The sequence below is a fragment of the Arvicanthis niloticus genome, chromosome 25 (genome assembly GCF_011762505.2).
Source record: "Arvicanthis niloticus isolate mArvNil1 chromosome 25, mArvNil1.pat.X, whole genome shotgun sequence".
Lineage (NCBI taxonomy): Eukaryota > Metazoa > Chordata > Mammalia > Rodentia > Muridae > Arvicanthis > Arvicanthis niloticus.
Window position 1 is genome coordinate 40326430 of NC_133433.1, and position 18561 is coordinate 40344990.

Here is an 18561-nt window from a genome sequence, read left to right on the forward strand (position 1 = left end):
ACCTGGACACTCGTTCTACTTCAAAACATAGGAGCATCTGTTCTTCCGCCTTCTGGCCCAGGATCATCTGACAGACCTTAGTGATGCAGAATTATTAAGGGCTGGTTACTCTGTCTAGGCAGATATAATCAGTCGACTAATCTGCAAGTGTGTCCTTTTCTGGACAGTAATTAGTCTGTAGAAGGAAAGAGGCAATTCTTGCCTAGTGGCTATCTTACCACAACTGGAATAACTCCAAGGATGCTCAATTTCTTCTTAGAATCCAAGACAGGAAGCTGTCAGGAGCAGACAGGTCTCTAATCAAAATGAACATTAATACAGAAATGTTTGTCATGTCAATTCTATGGATTTCTGATGTTTTGAAAACCAACTGTCCATGTAAGGTAATCTGGACGGTTGCCTGTTAACTCCACTCAGCTATTTCTAAATAAAAAATAGAAAACACCCTTATAATAAAATCCAAGCCATGAATTTGCTATAGTCCCTTAACTCACAGGCTGACCATCTCATATCAGTTTAAAAAGTTAAAGAAAGACTGGGTCTAAGCCTTGTATTCCTAAATGTGTTATACTGGTACAATGCCTATGAGAGTAACAATATTCATCTCACTCTTATATCAATAAGAAGCTCATGCCAATGAAAACCTTAAAATTTGTAATCAAAGTAAATTGGTCCCATTTAAGAATTCATATCTTCATCTTGATACTAATTATACAGATTTCTACTAATAGGTTGTGGCTATGCAATAAATCCTAGCTAATCATCTCTATTCCCACAAAACCACTACTTTTCCCTAGAAAGACAGCCCAACATTTACCACCTTAGTCCCCAAGCCCAGGGAATAGGGGTGCGGACTCTTCATTAGCTTCTTCAAGCTGATTATGGGCATTGAGATATTAGAAGAGGAGTGGGGGGAAGGGCAAATTGACAAGCCTCTGATGCTGTGTCTTCACTGCCTCCAGATGGAATTCCCGGACCTCAGAGGTTTGAGCATGTCTGCCCAGCTTGCTTGTTGAGTAGATACACCAAGGCTGATCATTCTGCAATATACAATTCTCAAAACAAATTTTAGTATCAAGAAAAAAAAATCCCCCCCCAGGGGGCTGACATTCTTTTTAAAGATGTTGGTTCTAACAACTTTTCTTTTTTCCCCCCTTTTGAAAATTGGTTGTAATATTTACATTTCAGATTTTATCCCCTAACCCCACTTCCTCCCATCACCCAGAAACCTCCCATCCCATTCCCCTCCTCATGCTTCTATGAGGCAGTGACCGCACCTACCCCCCCACTATCCCCTCCCCACCCTCACATTGCCCCCCCCCACTCTGTGTTTATTTTTTATGGGACCAAGAAACTCCTCTTCCACCTATGCCTGACAAGGCCATCCTCCCCTCCATATACCACTGGAGTCTTGGGTCCCTCCCTATGTGTTCCCTGGCTGGTGGTTTAGACCCTGGGGGGGCTCTGGTTGTTTGGTATTGTTGCTTTCCTCCTGGGGTCGCAAACCCTTTCTGCTCCTTCAGTCCTCTCTCTAAGTTCTCTATTGGAAAACCCCTGATCATATCAGTGGTTAACTGTGAGCATCGTCCTCTGAGTGTTTTAGTCTTTGGCAGACCTCTAAGGAGACAGCTATATCATGTTCCTCAGATTATGCACTTCCAGCCATCCACAACAGTGTTTAGCTTAGGTGGCTGTACATGGGATGAATACCCAGGTAGAGTGGTCTCCTGATGGCCCCTCCTTCAGTTTCTGTCCAATGTTTTGTTTCCATATTTGCTCCCTTGAGCATTTTTGTTACTTGTTCTAAGTAGAACTGAGGCATCCCCTCTTGGTCTTCCTTCTTCATGAGATTCATGTGGTCGGCTGGTTGAGTCTTTGCTAATCCTAGCTTTGGGGCTAACATCCACTTAACAGTGAGTAAATACCCTGTGTGTTCTTTTGGGATTGGGTTAACTCACTCAGGATGATAATTTCTAGATCCATTCATTTACCTAAAAATTTCTCGAATTCATTATTTTTAATAGCTGAGTAATTCTCCATTGTCTAGATGTACCACATTTTTTGTATCCATTCCTCTCTTGAGGGACATCTTGGTTCTTTCCAGCTTCTGGCTATTATAAATAAGGCTGCTATGAACATAGTGGAGCATATGTCCTTATTTTATGTTGGAGCATCTTCTGGGTATATGCCCAGGAGTGCTATAGCTGGATCCTCAGGTAATGCTATGTCCAGTTTTCTGAGGAACCGCCAGACTGATTTCCAGAGAAGTTGTACCTGCTTGCAATCCCACCAACAATGGAGGAGTGTTCCTCTTTCTCCGCATCCTCGCCAGCATCTACTATCACCTGAGTTTTTGATCTTAGCCATTCTGACTGGTGTGAGGTGGTATCTCAGTGTTGTTTTGATTTGCATTTCCCTGATGACTAAGGATGTGGAGCATTTCTTAAGGTGTTTCTCAGCCATTCGAGTTTCCTCTGTTGAGAATTCTTTGTTTAGCTTTGTACCCCATTTTTAATAGGGTTATATGGTTGTCTGGAGTATAATTTCTTGAGTTCTTTGTATATCTTGGATATTAGCCCTGTATCGGATGTAGGATTGGTTAGGATCTTTTCCCAATCTGTTGGTTGCTGTTTTGTCTTACTGACAATGTCCTTTGCCTTACAGAAGCTTTGCAATTTTATGAGGTCCCATTTGTCAATTCTTGATCTTAGAGCAAAAGCCATTGGTGTTCTGTTCAGGAACTTATCCCCTGTGCCTATGTGTTCAAGGGTATTAGTTTCAGTGTATCTGGTTTTGAGTGAAGGTCTTTTATCCAGTTGGATTTGAGCTTTGTACAAGGAGATATGAATGGATCGATTTGCATTCTTTTACATGTTGACCTCCAATTGAACCAACACCATTTGCTGAAAATGCTGTCCATTTTCCACTGGATGGTTTTAGCTCCTTTGTCAAAAATCAAGAGACCATAGGTATGTGGGCTCATTTCTGGATCTTCAGTTCTATTCCATTGATCTTCCTGCCTATCTCTGTACCAATACCATGCAGTTTTTATTACTATTGCCCTCTAGTATAGGTTGAGGTCAGGGATGGTGATTCCCCCAGAAGTTCTTTTGTTCTTGAGAATAGTTCTCGCTATCCTGGGTTTTTTGTTGTTCCAAATAAATTTTCAAATTGCTCTTTCGATCTCTATGAAGAATTGATTTGGAATTTTGATGGGGATTGCATTGAATCTATAGATTGCTTTTGGCAAGATGGCCATTTTTACTATATTAATCCTGCCACTCCAGGAGCATGGGAGATTTTTCCATCTTCTGAGATCTTCTTCGATTTCTTTCTTCAGAGACTTGAAGTTCTTGTCATACAGATCTTTCACTTGCTTAGTTAGAGTCACTCCAAGATACTTTATATTATTTGTAACTATTGTGAAGGGTGTCATTTCCATAATTTCTTTCTCAGCCTGTTTATCTTTTGAGTATAGGAAGGCTACTGATTTGTTTGAGTTGATTTTATATCCAGCCACTTTACTGAAGTTGTTTATCAGGTTTAGGAGTTCTCTGGTAGAAGTTTTAGGGTCACTTAAGTATACTATCATATCATCTGCAAATAGTGAAATTTTGACTTCTTCCTTTCCAATTTGTATCCCTTTGACTTCCTATTGTTGTCTAATTGCTCTAGCTAGGACCTCCAGTACTATATTGAATAGGTAGGGTGAGAGTGGGCAGCCTTGTCTGGTCCCTGATCTTAGTGGGATTGCTTCAAGTTTCTCTCCATTTAGTTTGATGTTGGCTCCTGGCTTGGTGTATATTGCTTTTACTATGTTTAGGTATGGACCTTGAATTCCTAATCTTTCCAAGACTTTTAACATGAAGGGATGTTGTATTTTGTCAAATGCTTTCTCAGCATCTAGTGAGATGATCATGTGGTTTTTTCTTTGAGTTTATTTATGTAGTGGATTACATTGATGGATTTCCGAATATTGAACCATCCCTGCATTCCTGGGATAAAGCCTACTTGATCATGATGAATGATTGCTTTGATTTGTTGTTGGATTCGGTTTGTGATAATTTTATTGAGTATTTTTGCATCAATATTCATAAGAGAGATTGGTCTGTAGTTCTCCTTCTTTGTTGGGTCTTTGTGAGGCTTAGGTATGAACGTAATTGTAGCTTCATAGAATGAATTGGGTAGTGTTCCTTCTGTTTCTATTCTGTGGAATAGTTTGCAGAGAATTAGTATTAGGTCTTCCTGGAATGTCTGATAGAATTCTGCACTAAAACCATCTGGTCCAGGACTTTTTTTGGTGGGGAGGTTTTTAATGACTGCTTCTATTTCTTTAGGGATTATGCGACTGTTTAGATGATTTATCTGCTCCTCATTTAACTTTGGTACCTCTGTTTCTGTTGTTATGTCTCCCTTTTCAATTCTGATTTTATTAATTTGAGTACTGTCTCTGCGCCCTTTGGTTATTCTGGCTAAGGGTTTGTCTATCTTGTTGATTTTCTCAAAGAACCAGCTCCTGGTTTTGTTGCTATTTTGTATAGTTCTTTTTGTTTCAACTTGGTTGATTGCAGCCCTGAGTTTGATTATTTCCTGCCATCTACTCCTCTTGGGTATATTAGCTTCTTTTTGTTCTAACTCTTTCAGGTGTGCTGTCAATTTATTAATGTACGTTCTTTCCATTTTCTTTTTGTGGGCACTTAGAGCTATGATTTTTCCTCTTAGTACTGCTTTCAGTGAGTCCCACAAGTTTTGATATGATGTGTCCTCATTTTCATTTAAATCTAAAAAGTCTTTAATTTCTTTCTTTATTTCTTCCTTGACCAAGTTATCATTGAGTAGAGCATTGTTCAGTTTCCAAGTGTATGTGGGCTTTCTGTTGTTTTTGTCCATGTCAAAGACGAGTCTTAGTCCATGGTGGTCTGATAAGGTACTAGGGATTATTTCAATCTTTTTGTATCTGTTGAGGCCTGTTTTGTCACCAATTATATGGTCTGTTTTGGATAAGGTACCATGATGTGCTGAGAAAAAGGTATATTCTTTTGTTTTAGGATGAAATGTTCTGTAGATGTCAGTTAAGTCCAATTGGTTCATAACTTCTGTTAGTTTCATTGTATCTCAGTTTAGTTTCTGTTTCCATGATCTGTCCATAGCTGAGATTGGGGTGTTGAAATCTCCCACTATTATAGTGTAGGGTGCAATGTATGCTTTAAACTTTAGTAAAGTTTCTTTTATGTATATGGGTGCCCTTGCATTTGGAGCATAGATGTTCAGAATTGCAAGTTCCTCTTGGTACATTTTTCCTTTGATGAACAGGAAGTGTCCTTCTTTGTCTTTTTTGATTACTTCTGTTTTAAAACTGATTTTATTTGATATTAGAATCGCTATTCCCGCTTGTTTCTTGGGACCATTTGCTTGGAAGATTGTTTTCCAACCTTTTACTCTGAGGTAGTGTCTGTCTTTTCCACAAAGGTGCATTTCCTGAATGCAGCAAAATGTTGTGTCCTGTTTACGTATCCAGTCTGATAGTCTATATATTTTTATTGGAGAATTGAGTCCATTGATATTAAGAGATATTAAGGAGAAATGAATGTTGTTTCCTGTTATTTTTGTTATTGGCGGTTGTGTTATGTTTGTATAGCTACCTTCTTTTAGGGTTGTTAGAAGATTACTTTCTTGCTTTTTCTAGGTTGTAGTTTCCCTCCTTCTTTTGGAGTTTTCCACCAATTATCCTTTGAAGGGCTGAATTTGTGGGAAGATATTGTGTAAATTTGGATTAGTCATGGAATATTTTGGTTTCTCCATCAATAATGATTGACAGCTTTGCTGGGTATAGTAGTCTGGGCTGACATTTGTTTTCTCTTAGGGTCTGTATGATATTGGTCCAGGATCTTCTGATTTTTATGGTCTCTGGTGAGAAGTCTAGTGTAATTCTTATAGGTCTGCCTTTATATGTTACTTTGCCTTTTTCCCTTATTGCTTTTAGTAATTTTTCTTTGTTTTGTACATTTGATGTTTTGACTATTTTGTGGCAGGAAGTATTTCTTTTTTGGTCTAAACTATTTGGAGTTCTGTAGGCTTCTTGTATATTTATGGACATCTCTTTCTTTAGGTTAGGGAAGTTTTCCTCTATAATTTTGTTGAGGATATTTACTGGTCCTTTAAGTTAGGAGTCTTACCCCTCATCTATACCTATTATTCTTAGGTTTGGCCTTCTCATTGTGTCTTGGATTTCTTGTATATTTTGGGTTAGTAGCTTTTTGTATTTTGAATTTTCTTTTGACAGTTGTGTCAATGGTTTCCATGGTATCTTCTGCACATGAGATTCTCTCTTCCATCTCTTGTATTCTGTTGGTGATACTTGTGTCTATGACTCCTGATCTTTTTTTTAGGTTTTCTATCTCTAGGGTAGTCTCCCTTTGTGATTTCTTTATTGTTTCTACTTCCATTTTTAGATCCTGCATGGTTTTGTTTAATTCCTTCTCCTGTTTGGTTGTGTTTTCTTGCAATTCCTTAAGGGATTTTTGTGTTTCCTCTTTAAGGGTTTCTAGCTGTCTACCAGTGCTCTCCTTAAGTTCTTTGAGGGTGTTATTTATTTCTTTCTTAAAGTCCTCTATCATCATCATGAGAAGTGATTTTAATTCTGAATCCTGCTTTTCTGGTTTGAGGTGTTCAGGGCTTGCTATGATGGGGAACTGGGGGAACTGGGTTCTGATGATGCTATGTAACTTTGGTTTCTGTTGCTTACATTCTTGCACTTGCCTTTTGCCATCTGGTTAACTCTAGTGCTACCAGTACTTGCTGTCTCTGACTGAATCCTGCCTTTCCAGTTATCTTGCTTGTGTTTGATCTTCTAGGTGTCCAGATGTCTCTGTGATCTTTTCCAGCTGCACTGATTGCAGTGGTATCTCTAGGATGCCTCAGGATATGGTGCCTCCAATATAACAGTCCAGCTAGGTGTCTGCTATTCTGGGTGCAGTGTATCCTCTAGAATATCTTAGGATATGTTGTCTGAAGCTCTGAGTTCAGTTGTTCCTGTGTGGCTCTTGGTTGAGTGGACCTTCCAGTATGTCTCAGGCAGAATCCGGGGTCCACACACCCACAGGCCAGGCAGAGGTCTGGTCCAGGCCTCCGTTCAGGAAGAGGGGCGGATGGGGAGTGCCTGCCCGAAGGGGCGGGGAGGGAATTATCTGCTGGAATCTGAGCACTCACAGCACCCAGTTATGGGCTCAGGGCAGTATATGGGTTTTCCTACCTAGAGCTGGCTGTGGGATCCATGGAGCCTCCAGAATATCTCAGGCAGGATCCAGGGTCCACACACCCACAGGCCGAGCAGAGGTCTGGTCCAGGCCCCAGTTCCTGAAGAGCAATTTTAGGAATTCTTATAGGATCATCATTAAGACTTAAGAAGTCATCTATTTGCCTATATAGTATCACTACAAAGCAGTACATCTTCGTGGAGTATTCTGGGCCCCTTCCGAGTCCACTTTGTCTGCGAAAGAGACACGTGAGGCAGTGTTCGGGTAGTTACCACAGCAAGGCTTTATTCTCATATCAGCAGAAGCGGAAGACCCCAAGCCCGGGAAAGGCACTGCTATATTACCCTAGAGTGGTGTGTTCACTTCTGATTGGCTGTTCACTCATTACCCCATATTATGCCCCGGGATGGGCAGTGACTTTGGCTCGCTTTTGCCTTTTTCACCTGCGCAGTTAGTTGTTTACTTGTGGGAGCACAGGATGCCTGCGCCATCTTGTAATGGCGAATGCTGTCATGCTCACTGCGGCTTCTAACATCTCCCCCTATCAATTTTATTAAGATGGAACAGCCTATTGCCTATCAATCGTGGCACCAACTCAGTGAGGGAAAGCAGAGGCCTGAACCCCTATGCAAAATGAGATATTGTAATGGGTTTCTTCTCTTGTCATCATGCAATGAGTAATACTTCCCATACCCATCTCGATGCCTTTTGACAGGGAAAGGGAGCCTCCACTCTGGAGCGCCACCAGGGGAGGAGGTTTCTTGGCATCAAACCTTTGTGCAATCAGGCATACTTTCAGGAAATCTATCCACACTCGTGGTACATTCCCTGTCGAGTACCCACTCGCAAACACCTCTAAATATTCAGGTACCACAGTTATTCAGGCAAGGGCTGGCTAGACTTAGACCTCTCATCGACCCAGTGCAATGGGCTGAACCCTTGGGGTGCATCGACTGAGGGTCTCAGTCATCAGTTACTTTCTTAGCATAGATAGCCAAATTTCAGGGGAAGATCTTTGCTCCAAGGCTACGAGTGTTTGGGTGATAGCGACCTTGTCACATTTTTGTTGGGCTCTGAGCTTGCAGACCAACCATAACATGAACACTAATCCACAACATAGGGCTGCACCAAACAGGCCTATCCCCACCCTTTAAGACAGAAAGAAAAGGCAGAGGTAAGCCAAGAAGTAAAATCGCCAGGGGTAACAGGGTCCACTCGTGTTCCATCAAGGCTCAAGATCCGGATCTGCAATTGCTGCTGCATCTGGTCCAGCTCCCCAGTCCAATTCCCTTGTAAATAAGCAGAAAGATTATGGCTTTGAATAGATGTATCGTTCATAAATCTCAGAGGTGTAATACATAGATGTGGGGTTGCTGACATGCAGCTCATTTGAACCACATCTGTGAGTTGTTCTACATGGGCTTGGAGCAAATGAACTCTCTGATTGAACAACAGAATGTCTGATGCCAAGTGTGCATCCACTTTCTGTAGAGTGGTCAAAGCCTCAGAAGTCTTTTCTGAAATTTGATTAACAAGAGTAGCTGCTGTAACTTGATTAGCCAAGGCTATGCCGGCTGTCACAGCTGCAGCTGTAGAGATGATAATAGCAGTTATAATGGCTGCAGTAATGCCAAGGTCTCTTTTATGTCAAAAGTCCATAATTGCTGTCCCTCAGTGTTTGCATTAATCCTGGCTTGTGTTTGCAGTGCCTTGTGCCACAAGGCCTTCCACTCTAGGTATTGGCCCATATTGTTAAGTACCACCTTCACTGTGTCCTGCCAGTCTCCTGGCATCATAGCAGCTCTACTTAACCTCTCCACTTGGGATATGGTAAAATTAGCCCCAATTCCATATGCACGTACTGCCTCAGCTAATTCTTTGACCTGCCTATACTCTACTGGGGCATGAACACATGCTCCTTCTGCCACTTCAAATACCGGAAATGCAAGCTGTAGCTGTCTCTGATCTCCTGGGCTAAGAAATGAATTAGAGATGCTACCCGGGGCATAGGCCTGAGGCAAGGGTGGGGCCGAGGGGCTCAAGGTCTTTCTTAGTCTTATGTCAGAATGGTTATTTTTTGCATAGGCGGCTGCTTCTTCCTCTAGGCTTCCTTCTTCGGAGCTGCTAAGGTCTATGGAGGCAAGCTCCTTAATGGGATATAGTGGGGTCCTTTTGACCTCCACTTTCTCTTCACCAGCCGGTGAAGTGTCCTTAACCTTAATAGGCCCTGCAGTGGCCCCTGTTCCTTTTGAGTACTCTTTTCTTTGACCAGGCTCCTTGGCCTGTCTCTGTTGCCCAGGCTTTTTTGCCTGCTTCTCCTTTCCAGGCTCTTTGGCCTTATCTTTTTCCCCAGGCTCCTTGGCCTGATGCCGGCTAACACACTCTGTTTCTGTACCCTGGAGTGGACCTCTCCTGAAATCTCTTGATTTGCCCTAATAGCTGTGCTGCAAGCTGGATCCCCACAACACAAATAAGCTAAAAGCAAAAGCAACACAAGCAAGAGGCCACCTAGTGCAGCGGCGGCAATGGGTGAGAATCCGCTTGAAATGAAGGCTTCCACCCCAAACATATCTCTCAGAGACGTACCTCAATCCTGTAGTCTTTTAACCTGCTCCGAGTCTCTGGGGGGGGGGGTCTCCGTGGTGCCTTGAAGTTCCCGGGTTTTTGGTACCAGATTGTTCCGCGCCCCTTTTCAAGTCCCCTTCGCCCGCAAAAGAGACACGTGAGGCAGTGTTCGGGTAGTTACTACAACGAGGCTTTATTCTTGTATCAGCTGAAGTGGAAGACCCCAAGCCCGGGAAAGGCACTGCTATATGTACCCTAGAGTGGTGTGTTCACTTCTGATTGGCTGTTCACTCATTATCCCATATTACGCCCCAGGATGGACAGTGACTTTGGCGCGCTTTTGCCTTTTGCACCTGTGCAGTTAGTTGTTTACTTATAGGAGCACAGGATGCCCGTGCCATCTTGTAATGGTGAATGCTGTCACGCTCACCGCGGATCCTAACAAATAGAAATAAATCTTTAAAAAAGAAGCCCAGACCCAGGCTCTCTATGACACCAGCTAAGCTCCTTGCAAAGCTGGGGTAGCATCAGCCATCCTTGGCAGAGATCCTTTTCCTCTCTGCTTTATCATTGGGACAACCTTTACCCTCTACATGGCACTAACTCTTTCCAGATGCTTCACGTTTTTAGCTGATGAGGTCTTCACCAGAATCACTCTTCTGGCACAGTTGTTCATGGGTCTTTCAATTCAAGAGCAAGAGAGAAGCCAGCCTGGGCAGGTTCCCAAGTGTGCCTGATGTCCAGGGACCCTGGAGGGAAGAGACCAGGATGTGGGAACATGCACTCTATGTCCAGCATGAGCAGAGTTGGGAGCTCATGTGACAGGTAGGACCTGACCTCATGAGAGAATAAATGGGTGGCAGAGATGTCACGTATGGAGGAGCTGGCAGGGCCAGGATGTACATTCCTCTTTTCTGCCTCTTCTCCCTTTTTTCTTCCCATGAACCCTCCCTCTGTCTGCTAATTATTAGTACTTACTTGCAAGTTGCTGCATCCAGTCTCTTTACTGATGGGTGTCTCCAGACAGATGCTAGAGTTGGGGGAGACTTGGGCTCTGGCTGGGGAGGGTTTGGCCAGTCTCAGTTCTCTTCCTAGCCCAGACCCCGAGCAGCCAAGATGTCACCTTGCTTCCCTCCTTCTCTAAGCATCTCTGTCAGTACACTGAGCAACTGAGTAAGATGTGGTCCATCCGTGGCCCAGCCCTCTCTCCCAGCTGGTATGGGCATGCAGATGGGGGAGTTCAGGTTTGAATGTGGCTCAGGAGGAAGGTAGAGGAGGACTATCAGGTAATGATCTCATGTGGCATTAAGTGGAGCAAGAGCAGGAGCAGGAGGTATTCACACACTCAACCTGTCTCTCACTGTCTCCACAGTCCAGACTTTCTGGCAGCAGGCTTCCTGAATGGGCCTGGCTGTGGAGTGTAGACAGAAGAGAGATCTGGTTCTGCTGCCACTCACGTGGGCCTTCTCCCAGCCTTCTGCAGCTTCCATGTGAGGGCAAGAGCCCTAATGCTTGGGCTGCCTCCCTTCTCTGTAAAGTGCTTCCTCCTTCTCCTTAGTGTACAAAAGCTACCCACAGCATTTCGGGTGGTTTGGGAAAATTTAGTGACTTTGGTGCCCTCTGAGAGGAGAAGTCAAAGTCCATGTCTGGGAAATTATGGGGAGAGGCAGAGGGAAAGGAAGAGAGAGGGGGAGAGAGGGAGAGGAGCAGAGATGGAGGGAGGGAGAGAGAAAGAATATGAGAGAGAGAATAAGAATGAGTGGAAGAATGAATGAATAAATGAATGGATGAATGAATGAATAAATGAATAATGGTTTAGCCAAAAGCTCCGATTCAGAATCCAACAAGTTTGGTGTTCATGTAAATCCCTTCATTCTCCTTTGTGATGCTATAACATTATACTTGACCTAATCAACTTAATAAGGGACAGAGTTTATTTTGGCTTACAGGTTTGAATGTTTCAGTCCAAAGTTAGTTGGCTTGTTGCTTTGGGGTCTTGGCAAGGCAGATACCATAGTGGTAGCATGCTGCATCTCTTCCTGAGGAGACAAATATGACAAATATGTATCAACCTCACATAGCGAATTAATGACAGGGCAAAAAAAATACCCCCTCCATCCAAGTCCCGCTTGTTGAGCCACAGAGTTGATGAGGTTTCTTATAGGAGTATGGCTGGATTCTAACCTCTCAGAAGACTTATTGATGCAGTCCTCCTGCCCCCAGGCAATTTTCCACCTCCCATGTATTCTAACAGTGTGCAAGACCACGAACAGCTGGGACTTAAGTGGTTGATTCTCAGGTGAGGGTCTGATGGCCCTCACCCTCCCTCCTATGAGGGGGGCCATTGCTACATCCTCAATGGTCCTCTCTGCTTTGCTGTGGCTCCCTCTGACCTCTCACTAGTTACCCTTCTTGTTGCTTGGTCTAATACCTGGCATGAAGCAGCTGGGGGCTATCTCAACTACAGTTTGAGGGTGTCAGTGGGGTGAAGGGGTGTTGAAAGGTCTTTTTGGGCAGCAGGAGTGCAGCTGGAATGTGCTGTCAGCCTCATTGGCTTTCTCCAGTGATCCACTTTCTCCAGAGAAGGAAGGTGGTACCACCTTCTTAAAACAGCACCAGCTAGGGACTAAGTGTCCACACTGAGCCTTCAGAGAACATACCACATCCAAACCATCATACGGTGCACACACCCCAGCCAGTGTGGTAGTGGTTGGGTCCTAAGGTAGGAACCTGGTGTCTCAAGCTAGGGTGAGGTGGGCTGTTCTGAGCCCATCTCCTGTTTCCAGCTGCTCGAACTTGAGCAAGTCCTTTTACTTCTCGGGTTCCACATCTGTCATCAGGAATAACAATACCTGTCTCATGGAGTTGCTATGAGAAGTGAGCGAGGCAGGAGAGCAGCTGGGAAATGGAAGGTTCTCAGAGGGTGTCAGTTAGATCTGAATATCTGTCCCATTCATCTCAGTTATGGTGTTTGGGAGGAGTATGCCAGAGCAGTCTGACACATCCTCACTGGTCCATGCCAAATCTCAATAGTTTTCTTCTTTTATTTACAGAGACAAACTTTTCAGTCACCCCAGTTTCCTGTCTACTCACAGCATCTTTGTATTGGGCCCTCTGTTCTGAACATGTATTCACAGAGACCCCAAAAGCAGTTTTTAATAAGAAAACCTCAAGAAGCAGGCATTTCTCTCTTCCCTTGTTGTCCAAGTCACGATGCTGACAAAATCTGATTTAGTGGATTATGAGGCAAGGGAAAGAAACCACCCAGCTCAGTGCCACAGCGAGGTGGACATGGTCTTAGGCATCAGTATCCCTCCTCTGTAGCAATGACTCCACATAGATGAGGATGTTAGGGGTACTAAGTGTGGTGGCAAGTGGGGCAGAGCCAGTGGTACCTGCTAGGAAGCAAACAGGCAAAGCTTTAAGCTCTTCTGTCACACCCTGGTCTTCTGGCAAAAGCCCTTCACTCAGCAGATTCTAAGGTCTCTTTATTGATGAAGTACTTTGACTCATATAATCATGAGCTCCATGTTCCTACCACTGGGACAACTGGTATGTGACCCTGTGCATGGAAAAGCATATGTGTGCTCCGCTGGCCCAGTCGATCAGGCTCATCCTTCTCTTGTTGCTTCTGCAGCTATGCCCCAGTCCCAGGCTCCAACTGCCCCTGACACCTTCCCAGACTTTTCTGCTTCAACTAACCACCTGCTCTTCCCCCTTCCCTTTTTTCACTTTCTTGATAAAACATCACGACTTTTCTTACATCTTCATTTCTGCCCATATGAGCTGTAAGGCTTGTCTGGTTTTATTCTGTTTTTTTTGTTGTTGTTGTTGTTGTTTGTTTTTTGTTTTTTTGTTTTTTTTTTTTGTGTTTTTTTGTGTTTTTGTGTTTTTGTGTTTTTGTTTTTGTTTTTTTTTTTGTTTTGTTTTTGTTTTTTGTTTTTGTTTTGTGTGTGTGTGTGTGTGTGTGTGTGTTGCTATGAGTCCAGTAACTAGGTCGTTTACTTACTTGGTAATCTTTAGAAACTGTTGGATTTATGTCTGGGAATGATGATCCACCCGCTTGTTACCTTTATTTGATGTCAGCACCAGCCAGGAGAGTCCTTGACCCTGAGTGTTATGATAGCTCTGGGTTTGCCCACCCCCTCAGATCTACCCCTCTTTAGGGTAATTGTTAGTAATCTGTGCCTGTGTGTACCTGTAATAGTTCTAGTAGATAAGAGAGTTGAATACTTGGCTTCTCTCTGCTAATCCTGCAGATCCCAGATACAAAGCCTTCCTTAGTATCCTCAGTAGGGTTGGTTCTAAGACCACCCCCTTTTAGATGCAAAAATCCATAGACTGTCAAGTCTCTTATGTAAAACGGTGTAGGTAGTATTTGCATATCAACTGCACATATCCTCCTGCATATCTCTCTGGGTTACTTAGGGAGGTGATGCAATGCAAATGCTATGCAGATAATCATCCTGCAATATTGTCCAGGGAATAATAATGACAAGAACAAAATGACCAATGTCTTTTTTTTTTTTTTTTTTTTTTTTTTTGATGTTTCAAGTAGTTTTGATCTGAGATTGGTTAAATGTGTAGATGAAATGCCCTGGGCTCAGAGGAATGGCTGCAGTAGTAGAAGATATTCAGTAAATCTAGTATTTGCTTATTTGCTGGCAAACATTTTAATGACCTGTCATTGACAGATTCACCATTAGAAGTGCTTTGTTTCCTTTGGAAGGTGTGTCTTCTGGGCCACAGGATGCTGTCTGTATCTGTAGGGAAGAAACTGAGGCTGCAAAGTGAGGCACTAGACATGTTGAGCACTTCTGCACTAAGGAGAAACTCCTTCTGGGGCATGCTGTTCCAAGTCAGTCCTTACCAGAGACTCCTTGCCTTCTGGAAAGTTTAAACCTCTAGCTCTCTCTTGGCTCCCACAGGCACAGCCCAACGGTCTAGGATTTTTAATGTACTAAGAGGTAGCAAGGAAAAGGCACCCAGACCAACAGGAAGCATTAGGAATCTGGCTTGCTGCGCCCAGGCTCCCTTCCTGGCATCAGTGGAGCCTGGTCCCATACCTTCTCTAGCTGCACAGGCCTGAATGCCAATGTCCTGGTTCCTTTTGTCTCTCTGTCTCACCTATGTATGGCCCAAAGTCCAAACACCCCAGTGCCTCCATGACCAAGTCCAAAGAAGCCTGATCCCTCCCATGCCCTACCAGCACCAACCACTCTGATGCCTTCTCTGCATCCAGGTCACTCAAAACCCGCACATCACAATAGCACACCAGCTTCATCTCTCAAGAGACATATTCACAGAACACAGGGTATGTCAGAGGCTTGTCCCAACATATCACATCACAAGAGACAATGATGGCAGCAAAAGCCTTTGAGTCCTCCTGGCCACTTACTCAGAAAACAAGAAGGTACCAATTAAGGAGGCAACTGTCTTATACTACTACAACAAGAAGCACTATCTGTACCTTCATCTGTGAGTTGAAACTACAAGTGAGCAACTGGGAGCGTGTGCTGGGCCTGCGACAGGGAGGCTCTGTGCCCAAGCACAGGACAATGGACACAGCCACCTTCTCACTGTACAGAAGTATGGGATGTCATACTTCTGTCCCACTCTGTCGTGCTGTGTGGTGAACTCTGTGACTGGCATTTCAGCATTGCAGTGAGGGTTGCTTTATAAATTGAATGATACGTAATATCAACCTGATACTTAATATCAGGCCTGAGAGGGACAGTGGCTCCTCCAGCTGCACTGGAAACATGAGGATAGACATGTAGTTTTTGGAATCTGCATTAAGCAGCACCATGCTACAGTATCCAGGCTGCATTCTTATGGGGGGATCATGCATTGCCCACCCAAGCCAGTTAAGTCTAAAGACCCATGGTTTGATCGGGGTTTAGCCTGACCTCCGCCTCCATGGGACTTCCCAGTGTTGAGTGCTTTCTCCATCCTGGCAAGAGTTTCCATCCATCCCTATCATCTGTCATTTGTCAGCTAGGCACTCTGTTAGATTCTGGGGTCCAAAGATCAGACAAGGATAACCCCATCTCTAGTTTCTCCATTGCTAGGATGACGACTCACAGCAGTATGCAGAGCCTTAATTTGGGGGTGCTCAGAGAGAGGAGGTGAACATGTGCACCTGGGGAGAAGAAGACAGTGACTCCATAGAGAACCAAGTGACCCAGAAAGGATGTGTGCTCCTTACAGGAAACAGTGTGTGCAGAGGCCTGAGGAAGCATGTCCTTCCTGCCATGAAGAAGCAACTGGCATGTACCAGGCATCTCCCTGTGTTACTCTTGTGAATGGGAGGGCATTCTAATGGGCCATGCCTGCCCTTTCTGTAGAACCTATGGTCTTTAGAGGACACCTACCACCACCTGCTGAGTAGTTAGAATGTTTTGTTTCTAACTAATTTCAAGCAGAGTGAAAATGCTACTTAAAAGTAGATTCAACCAGCACTTGGGAGGCAGAGGCAGGCGGATTTCTGAGTTCGAGGCCAGCCTGGTCTACAGAGTGAGTTCCAGAACAGCCAGGACTACACAGAGAAACCCTGTCTCAAAAAACCAAAAAAAAAAAAAAAAAAAAAAAAAAGTAGATTCAATAGTAGATTCAATAGTTGCCATCAAGGTGCCTGTCCCTACCATTTGGTGTGTTGGACTCCATTCTAGAACCAGGTATAGCTAAGAAGACATCAGCCTAGGTAGAGAACCCTGAGAGAAGCTTGAAGTGGCTCTCCAGTTTTACTAAATACTAGGTCCTCCCCACTCCCATCACTTCACTGAGATTTAGATACTGTTTCACATCGATTGCTTACCCATTCTTGTTTGACACAGTGCACACTGGAACCATTGAGGTCTCTGGAGGGTTGGGAGTGTTGTAAAAGTGGCCAACATTTGAGTAAAGAGAGCCCTGGGTAGGAGGGGTCACACAGGAGATGTGAGAGATCCCTTGGGAACCACTGGGCAAGAGGTGTGGGGAGGTGGAGGAATTATGAGGGTGGAGAACCCATATTCTTACTGTTATCAAGAAACCTTGTTTAAACTTTTTTTTAAAAAAAGAATGTAGAGGCTAGAGGTGTTTATGGTTTTAACTTGCATAGTTTCTGCTGTTCCTTCGATCTTGGTAGCTAAGAAAGGAAGCAGGGCTGGGGATGTGTATCAGGGTAGAGCATTTACCTGGACTGTGTGAGGTCTTGTGTTCTGACACCACACCCACATAAAACTGGAAAACAACCAAGAAAAGAACAACAATAAGAAAGGAAGTTGTGAAATTTCTCACCACAGAAATGCAGACAGGCTTTGCCTTTTAGGGTACGTCGGTCCAGAGGCCGCAGAGGATGGGCAGATAGATGAGCACTTTTTCCTGGGAATGTGACTCCATGGTTCTGCCTCCAGGAAGTATTGTGTCTGCCAGGGGCCTCTGGGTAGGTGTGAGCTCTGTTAGGCTCCTCTGTCGGGGTCTTGCATGTGATTTGGCGTCATTTCTGCAGACAGCTCAGTGCTGGGCATGCAGCCTGTGTCACCTCATAGTGGTGATGGGCAGTTTGAGCTCCCTGTACCCCTGTGTTTCTCTTTCTTTTTCTTGCTGATCTTTTGTTCCTTCCCTCACCCTTTTTTCTGCTTTCTGCATGCTTGGTGTCTTTTTCTTCCAATCTGCATTTTTCTCTTTAGCATGATGGGTGAGCTGTGGGGATAGAGGTTTTTGAATACCCCTGTGCCTGACATTTGCATGATGCAAATGTAGTCACTAGCTCATTCCCAGAAGCTTATGTGCTGTCTTCACATAGTTTGAGACACTGAGAAGGAGCTGTGTCCAGGCTCCGCCCCCACTACCATCTGCTTGTGACACTGTGTTAGGAGGGTGGGCTTAGTGTGTGGGTAGGGGCAAATGATCTTTCTGGGTACAAAGCAGTGGATCTGATGACAGTTGTGGAGATTTGGAGACAGTTGTGGTTCCCACCTGCCTATTTCCTTACACTCCATCACACAGAGATCTGGTTGCTCACCCTCTGATGTGGTTTCTCTCCTGACAGGACAGAGGAATGAGTTATTCTGTAGATTTTTATGAAGAGGTATGTGTGACTTGAACAATGCTGAGCTTGGAATACCCTGGATTCCTCTGATGACGCTGGCATTAGACAGGACCCATTAGGATCTTGAAATAGGCTGTGGCAACTTGGGGAGATCCAATTGTTTGTGACAACCCCAAAGCCATCATCCTGCCTCATCCTGGAACCAGGGATGCCACAGACAAGAAGGCACCTCCCAAAGGCATCTAGGAAGGAAAGGAGTGTGAACAGCCATGCAGGGTAAATTATACAGCCTGACACTTGGCCGTGTGTACTCCAGGTGGGGCAGGCTCAACTGGCCTATGGTTGCAGGTAGCACTTGTTTGGGTCACCTGATCCTGTCCTTAACAGTGTCCCTCTGCAGGCTTCCTGTTGCATTTGAAAGCCTGTTCCTCTCTTCTGCCCTGAATAAATCAAGAGGTTAGACCATCATCTTTCAGTGTGGAGCCTTGGGCCTCAAGAGGGTATGACTGTTTCCCTTCTGTTTTGGAGACCCAGTGTTTGCTACACACAGATGAGGCAGGCAGCTGAATGGAATTTGTAACGGATAAAATATTGGCTCAATTTGGAATTGGTTTTCTGTAATCTAATAGATCACAAAGGTATAGTTCTGTGCTGAGCTCACGTGATAGGTTTTTAAAAGCCAGCTTTGAATTGTTTCAGCAGCCT